At 30.8% G+C, this 8,397-nt stretch overlaps 1 long non-coding RNA gene across 1 annotated transcript; it reads left to right on the forward strand.

The window, feature by feature from the left end:
• The first annotated feature begins 434 nt into the window (after positions 1–434).
• On the forward strand, positions 435–2,065 carry LOC140176356 (uncharacterized). Its single transcript, XR_011867547.1, has 2 exons — positions 435–1,228; positions 1,562–2,065. It is a non-coding gene; the product is annotated as an uncharacterized lncRNA (long non-coding RNA).
• The last annotated feature ends 6,332 nt before the right edge of the window (positions 2,066–8,397 follow it).

An 8,397-nucleotide genomic window follows, 5' to 3' on the forward strand; every position in this document is an offset into this window, starting at 1 on the left:
ATCTATGTTTTTCTTTTTTAATTTTTGGATTCAAGTCCAAATCATCTTATTCCTTATAATTGCCTATTTCCCTTCAATTATTTTTTTTCCAGAGTGGAGGGGCATTTCTTCATGTCAATAACATGCAAGAGATCAACGTGCAAGCCAATATGTTGTTTTGAAGCAGGCCTTACTTTAAGGGTCCGAAAAATGTCCAAGACTCTTTCAAGACAAAAAACATCATAAGAACAAAATACAAGGAGAATAACAATGTAGCCCAAATAAAGATAAAAGCTACTCTTGTCCGTCCAAAATAAAAATACCAAATTTGCACTGAGACCAAAATAAAACAAAAAGAAAGTGCATGAAGATCAAAGGCAATAGGGGATTTATGACCACCAAAGTTGATCTTATGAAAGCCTATATGATAGGCTTAATTGAAAGTCCATTGAAACAACCTTGCTTGAGTTTGGTATTCCCTAGCAACTTTGCAATATCATTATCCATTAACTCTTCCCATACACCTTATGTTGGCTGATGAGTTGATTATTTTCTTTGAAGCTTTAGTGATTCAAGCTGAAATCTGCGATGCATCGGGGCATCGGGTCAACCAAGACAAGAGCAACATTTATTTCTCTAGGAATGTTGTTGGGCAAATCAGACATGATATTGGGAGATATTTGGGTTCAAACACTCAAGCAGCTAGGATAAGTAAGCACCACTTCTCGCATAAGTTCAAGTTATGGCTCTTTCGATGGCAAGTAGAATTAAACTCGCTTAGTCGGTCAATGGCTCTATGGCACCCTATCCGATGCAGCATCTTCAAGTGCCAAGAAGTGTGTGCAGTGACCTCACTGGGTGGAGCAAGATCTTAGCCCCTAAGGATTGTGGTGGAATTTGCTGGTGAATCAAGAGGAAAGTATCGTAGGGAGTGACACACAAGAGTGGAGAATCGACTCTTTGGAAGGACATCACTAACTGGTCGCCGAAGATCCTTCAAAATGCGAGATTTCTGGTTAGTAATGGGGCTGAGATTAATTTGGAATGGGGAATTTTGCTTCTCCATCAATTACTATTGATGAGTTGGAAAGGTCTATAAAGTCCTATATCACTGAGGACGGATATTGCTGGAAGATTAGAGAACTCAACCACGTGCTCCTTAATAATATGATTGTAAAAATCAGTAAATCTCCTCCCTCAAAGCCCAATGATTGTACTGATGCGTTGTATTGGAGGCCAAATTCTAAAGGTGAGTTCTCTATTAAACATACTTATAATCACCTATTTGTGAATCATATGCACAAAGATTTGGTTTGGGAGAAGATTTGAAATTGGAAGGGCATTAAAAGAGCAAATAGTGAAGTGGAGAGGCTCTCAACTCATTTTTCATTCTTGATTTGAAAGATACTTTTATTATTACTACCTGGATGATTTGGAGGTATAGGAATGATTATGGCCATGGGTATACTATTTCTGCCTGGATAAAAGTGGACAAAATTAGAAAGCTTGTCCTTGATTAGATTAACATTAGCAATATCACCTGGGTGTGATTTAAGTTGATGAACTCTTATGGTGCCTGCAGGGGTAACCCAAGTCCCGCTATCGATTGAAGTGGAGATTAATGCTATCTTCAGAGGTCTTGAGATAGTGTAGGAGAAGGGAATCAGAATGCTTATTGTGGAAACAGACTCGAAGGGTACTATATAGACAGGGACGGACCCAAGCATCATGGTGGGGGGTAGGGGTGCACAGACCCGGCCCGGCTCGAAGGTCTGGCCCGGTCCTGAATACTTTAGGGGCTAATTTGGTGTGATTTCATCGGGTTTAGGGCCGGGTAAGGGTCTCAAAAATAGACTCAGTCATTATTTCGGGTCGGGTCCAGGTCATAGCTCGGGTTACCCGAAGTCGGCCCGGTAGTCCTGTCATCATACACAATTAATATTTTGTGTTATTAGTGATAGATCATGACTATTCTTATGTGGAATTTAAGTATTGTAAACCTTAATATTTTGTGTTATTAGTCATTATAAGACTATAAGTTAATGTTTTATGTTTAAAATGCATAATATTGTGTTATTTGTATTGATTTAAATATTTGGTATTATTAGACAATATTAGTATTGATTGTGGTTTTGCTTTAATATTGATTGTGGTTATGCTTTAATTTTAAAGAAGGGTTGGTTCTTGTTATATTTTTCTAAGTGAATTTTACCATGTTAAATAATGGTTGAAGTTTTGGAAATTTGGATATTTTTACATGCTAGCTTACAAGAAGGTATCAACGTAATGTAATGTTAACGGTCCGATTTTCACCCGATATAATTGTGGCCCGAAAGTGTATTAGTTTCATCGGATCTAGGGTCGGGTTCGGGTCTAATAAATAGACCCGATGTATATTTCGGGCCGGGTCTGGGTCACATCAAACCCGGTTTCACCCGGCCCATGTGTACCCCTAGTGGGGGGGCACTTGCCCCACTCTTATTTGATAATTTTAAACAAATATATATATATATATATATATGCCCCATTTTAAATTTTAAATGACCCACTACAAATAAACTAAGCCCAATTATTAAAAGCCCCAAACCCATTTTATCTTTCTATTATTTTGACTATTAATTAACCTAATTATATTTAGTCTTCTTCTATTCTCAAATTCCAGCCGTCACTCATTTATTCTCTTAAACCCTTTTCTTAGTTTCATATTTTCAATCTTCTTTTTCTATTCTTTATCTAGTGGTCATCTTCGTTTCAACAAAAGGTAAATTTTAAATTCTCTATTTTGTTTTATATAGCTCTCTATGACTCTATATATCTTTCAATTTCATTGTTTATCTTTTTTATATTTTCAATTGCAAATAATTATAATTTAGGTATTAATCTATTTTTTATTCTCTTCATGAATTTATATATTTTATTTTATTCTTAATTTAGTGATTCTTATTATTTATTTATTTATTTATCTTTTATTTTATTCTATTATATGTAATTATATTGCATATAAATTTTTAAAGTGAATTGATCAATTTACTAATTTAGAATATATATATATATATATATATATTAGAAATAATAATAAAAAAATATTTCAAAAGAAAGCTACCACTAGAATCTGAAGTCACTCCATTAGTTACATATATAGAAAGAGAGGCATTCAATCAAGTTGATAATGAAACAATTATTCAACATTTTTAAAATATGAAAACAAGAAGAGAAGTACCTTCAAGATTTGAAGCGAAGAAAATTAGTGGCTAATGTAATTTTTTATTTTTTATTTGAATAATTAATATGTATTTTTATATTTTTAAATTTAAATTAATATATCTTTTAATAGTAATGTGTATTATTTTTGCCCCCAATATAAATTTATTGGGTCCGTCACTGTATATAGATGATTATGAAGCCTCCTAACAAGCATCATTAGATGGATTTCTACGCTCCTTAACCGTAATTGGAGAGTGAAAATTAGACATGTCTATAAAGAAGCAAACAAGGTTGTCGATGGTCTTGCTACTCTCATATTGGATTCGAACCACCCAGCCCCATTTCATTTTCTTCTTGATTTTAGTTTATTGTCGTGGCATCTCTTTTCCTACAGTTTTCTAGTTTCTTTGTTCTTTGGCTTTATTTAGGATCTTAGGTAGAGGGCCTCTACTCTAAACAAAAAAAAATGCATTAAGGAAGAGCGAATTAATAAATATTGTTGTGAAATAAATAAATAAATAAATAAAATATAATATAAAATAAAAAAAAGTATAAAAAGAAGAGTGGAGTATTGATATTTACTAATATAACAAGTGTAATTACCCGTGCCATGCACGTGATAAGATTGAAATTATAATTTTAAATTATTTTTTTAAAATTAATTTGAATTATAATAATTTGATTAATAAAAAAGTAATATGTTATGCATTGTTTGATTTTTTTTAATCTAGTGTTAATTGGATTAACTCTAAAATAGTTATTAATTGATTTTAATAATCTACTTTCTTCAATAAATCAGACATATATACTGAATATGATCATAAATAATATAGTAATAGTCAAATCCACGAACAAATATATTCGCTATTATCACACTATAAAACAAATTAAATATAAAGGCTATTAGCACTTATAAATCTATAAAATTGCACTGTCTTTGATTCATGTAAGGGTGTATTTATCAAATAAACTTAAAATATGAACAAAAAATATTTATAAAATAGACTTAGTATCACTTGAAAGAATCATGGAAAATAATCAAATTACCTTATCATTCATGAGAATCATTTCTATGTAAGTCGTCTTATTCTTGTCAAATTTAGATGGGACTTTTCATAACCTTATAATTCTTGCCTTTATTTTTCAAACTTTTTCATTACATAATCTACCATAGGTAATATTGTTGATAGAATCGTAGTTAATAAATAATTGTAACAATTCACTATTAATTATTATATATATATATATATATATATATATATATATATATATATATATATATATATATATATATATATATATATATATATACATGGTAATAATTAGCAAATATTTTTCATAGAGATACTTGCTACAATTCGGTTAAATTTATGCCATTATATTTTATTAATCTTTATGATTAATTCAATAGAGATACTTACTCAATATATATGTTATCGTCATTAATTATATGCCAATATTTTTAGGAAAGAGCTAAAAGAGGAGATATATAAATATATATAATATTATTGTTATATAGGAAGCATACATAAATTGTTACATTTTTTTATTATATTATACAACTTAAAATTATAGTATCATGTTATTATTAATTCTAGATACTTGCTATAATTATATCAAATTTAATTATGACTCTAAATAAATAAGATAGATAACATTCAATATTATTTTTTCCTTTTTTACATTCAATATTTACTGTGAATATAAAAAGTAAAATAATTAATGAAAAAATATGAGCAGAAAATAAAACATATTAATTAAAATTCAATTTGTTATCTAATTAATCTTGTGTACATACGATATAACTTTATAAAAATGTTATGAATCACAACCTTTTTTATTCTACAAAAAAAAAACACTATATGTAGCTTTTAATAGTACAAAAATAATTATAAGAATTAATTATTGATATTAATATTAATCACAATTGATTATTGATACCCTAATTTTTTTAAAATATATTTTACCTTTTTAAAATATAATGCATGTATTGTGTAGACCTTATTATTATTATTATTATTATTATTAAATTAAATGGGTCACTATTAATATGTTTATTAACTATCTCCTAATAAAATTATTGCACTTGAATGAGAATTAGAACTATATCAATTAATACAATTAGAATGATTAAATATAAGTAGTGTAATAACGCAGTAAATATTAATTTGATATAATTATAATGAAAATATTTTCTTAAATTAATATAATTATGCATTATTCATGAGCTAATTGTAATATAATTAGAATAAATTTATTTGAGAAAAAAAAAGAGTTCACGTGTAATTTTTAAATATTATAATAATTTTTTTATTTATGTATACGTATATATTAATTTTGTTAAATAATTATATATATATATATATATATATATATATATATATATATATATATTACGGTAATTTTTCTTAATATATATACATATACATAAATAATTATATACATATACATAAATAAAAAATATATGAATTATATTTTATTAAACTCCATGTTACCAGTTATTAAAAACATTTAAATCACATATATTAATTATTTTTTGTTATAATTATTTCGTTATATATATATGATTATTTTTTATTTAATAATTATGCAATAAATTTTTATTTTTTATATTTATATATTCCTCAATCCTAGCTCCATTGTTTTTTTAATAGTGATGTTTTAATTTTTTGTGTTCCTTTTTTCACGTATCTTTCCTTTTTTTAAATAGTGATGTTTTAAGATTTTTTTTAAATATATTTTTTTAATAATTACATTACTAATCTAAAATATAAAATGAGAAAAAAAAGGTGATACATATATCCAAGAAAGAAAATAAACTTAAAAATTAGAAAAAAATATATTAAAAAATATAAAAATAATATATTAAAAAAGAATAGTCGTAATATATAAATTGAGTCAACAATTTAAATTTTTCTAAATCTAATTTAATCAAATACCAATATTAAAAATAAATTACTTAAATAATATTTAATCTATTCTACTCCTTAGACACGTATAGATTAGAGTCATTCTCGTAACGACAACCAACTGAAATAACATCGTAAGTTCGAACATTTAGAATTTGTGCAAATTCAGACAATTCCCTTGTTCTTTGAAAACCTTCTGTATCCCTCATAGAGTTGAATCGCAATTCCTTTTATGGAAAAAGAGTTACAGATGTGGTTTTGATGTGGTGGAGACCAAAATTCAGAAGTCACTATTTATATCTGAGTGTGACACCCATTAAACCCTAAAGCCAAATAAAATAGTATCTCTGGTTTTATTCTCATTTAATTCTAAATCAAAAGTAATGATGACTTATTTAATTCAGCATTTATGATAATAAATGAGATGACCATTATATAAGTCATTTAATGTAAAATAGGTTAATTTGTGATTATAATGAATATATGTATTGCCCATGAATAGATTAGGAAATAATAATTTCACAACAAAATAATCATTCAATTTGAATTACAGTTGATTGATTGATAGAAATTATAATAAATTGTATGATATTTAAATTGTAAGACCCAGAACTTTTGAAAAATCTTATTATGATCAAGTCTCAAATCATATAGTTATTTATAGCCTTAATTTTAGAAATTATTTTATTAAAGATAATTAAGGCAAGTTTTGATTTATTGAATTTGAGATAAGTTATGATTATTATCCAATTTTATAATTATTGGATTATTTTTCATATTTGAATTATAAAGTTGGTAGTTGTGAAATAATAAGGATTTCTATATAATTTGGATTAAATAATTAATATTTTAAATATTAATACTGCTACTTTGGAAAATAAAGAGTTTAATTATATTATTTCTAATTATTTTGATTTGGGCATTTTATGGAAAATAATTTGTAAAATTGATGAGCAAATAGTATTTTTCTATATACAAATAGTGTTGGATTTAAATTGGGTTTCAATTACTATAGTTTTTCCAATTTCATTTGAAATTACTAAACTAGCCCTAACCTTAATTGAATCCACATTTTCCCCTTTTTCCTAAAAGCCAACCCTAGCTACACACACCACACCACACCTACTATTAACAATAGTACTAGCTGCAGCCGCCACTCCCTATGAGAAACACAAGCACTCCTCCGTGAAAGAAAAGAAAGGAACGAAGAGAGGAGAGAACAGTGTGCGACAGGGGGAAGGAGAAGAGAATCGACGCGTCAGAGACGCAGGGTCTCGCCGTCGCCATCACGCTGTGCCGCCGCGTTCTGCACCGTTGTACACCGAAGGAAGAGAGAGAGAGAGATCGGGCAAAGAGAGGAGACCGAGGGCGAGGGAGCGTGCCGGGGAGAAGAAGAGGTATGGCTTGGTTGCCGTCCCTAGACGCCGTCGCATCATGGCGCAGGGGTGGCCGCCGTCGCTGCAGGGAAGCCGCACTGCCACCGTCGCATCCTCGCTGCCAGCTTTGCCGGATTTGGCCGTCGAACCTATCCTTGCCGCCGCCATTAGAGTCGCGAGCAGGAGCGGAAGAAGAAGATGCGAGCCAAGGCCGAGGCGGAGGAGGCGCCGTGCCTGGTGGCCGCCGTCCCGTCATCGCCGTCTACCTCCATCTCTGTTGATCTGCAACTCCACGGTGCTTAGCTGGGGCTTCTGCTACTGTCGCCGGAGTTCTGTGGCCATCGGGACCACCGCCGAAGCTTCTGGCCACTTCTGCCGCCAGAAAAACCCCGCTGCCGTTGCCGAAAAACTCTGCCGGTAAGGTCTTATTAATGGATCTTGTTTCTTTTGAACTTCGAGAATACCATAGTCACGGCTTGTTGCTGCAGTGGTCATCTAAGTCGCGTGGAGGGAGAAAGAGCCACTGGGTGTCACCGCACCTAGTCTCCGCTGCCTCTGTCGCCAGAAACAGCCACCGAGTTCTCTGTTTTGGTAAGAATTTCTGAGTCGAAAGGCCTTTTGTCGCTGCTCTGTAAACTTATGCTGAGGCATTGCGGTGTTGTCCATCATAGGGTTGTGGATTCGTGCTGGCATTCCGTGCTCGGAGTTGCAGCTGCCTCGTTTTGTCATCCCAGTAGGTATTTATGTTTCAGAAAGCCTCGCGTTAGTATTTTGTTGTGTTCGGTTAATGAATATGAGTTTTGATAACGTGGGGTCGAGTCCTGATTATTGTATGTTGCGATTAGTGTTGCTGTGGTTATTGCGAACGTGACTGGGAGCTAAGGTTTTGGTTGCCGTCAGTTCGGGTTGAGGCAAAAAGGACTCTGTGA

The sequence above is a fragment of the Arachis hypogaea genome, chromosome 11 (assembly GCF_003086295.3).
Source record: "Arachis hypogaea cultivar Tifrunner chromosome 11, arahy.Tifrunner.gnm2.J5K5, whole genome shotgun sequence".
NCBI classification, from domain to species: Eukaryota; Viridiplantae; Streptophyta; class Magnoliopsida; order Fabales; family Fabaceae; genus Arachis; species Arachis hypogaea.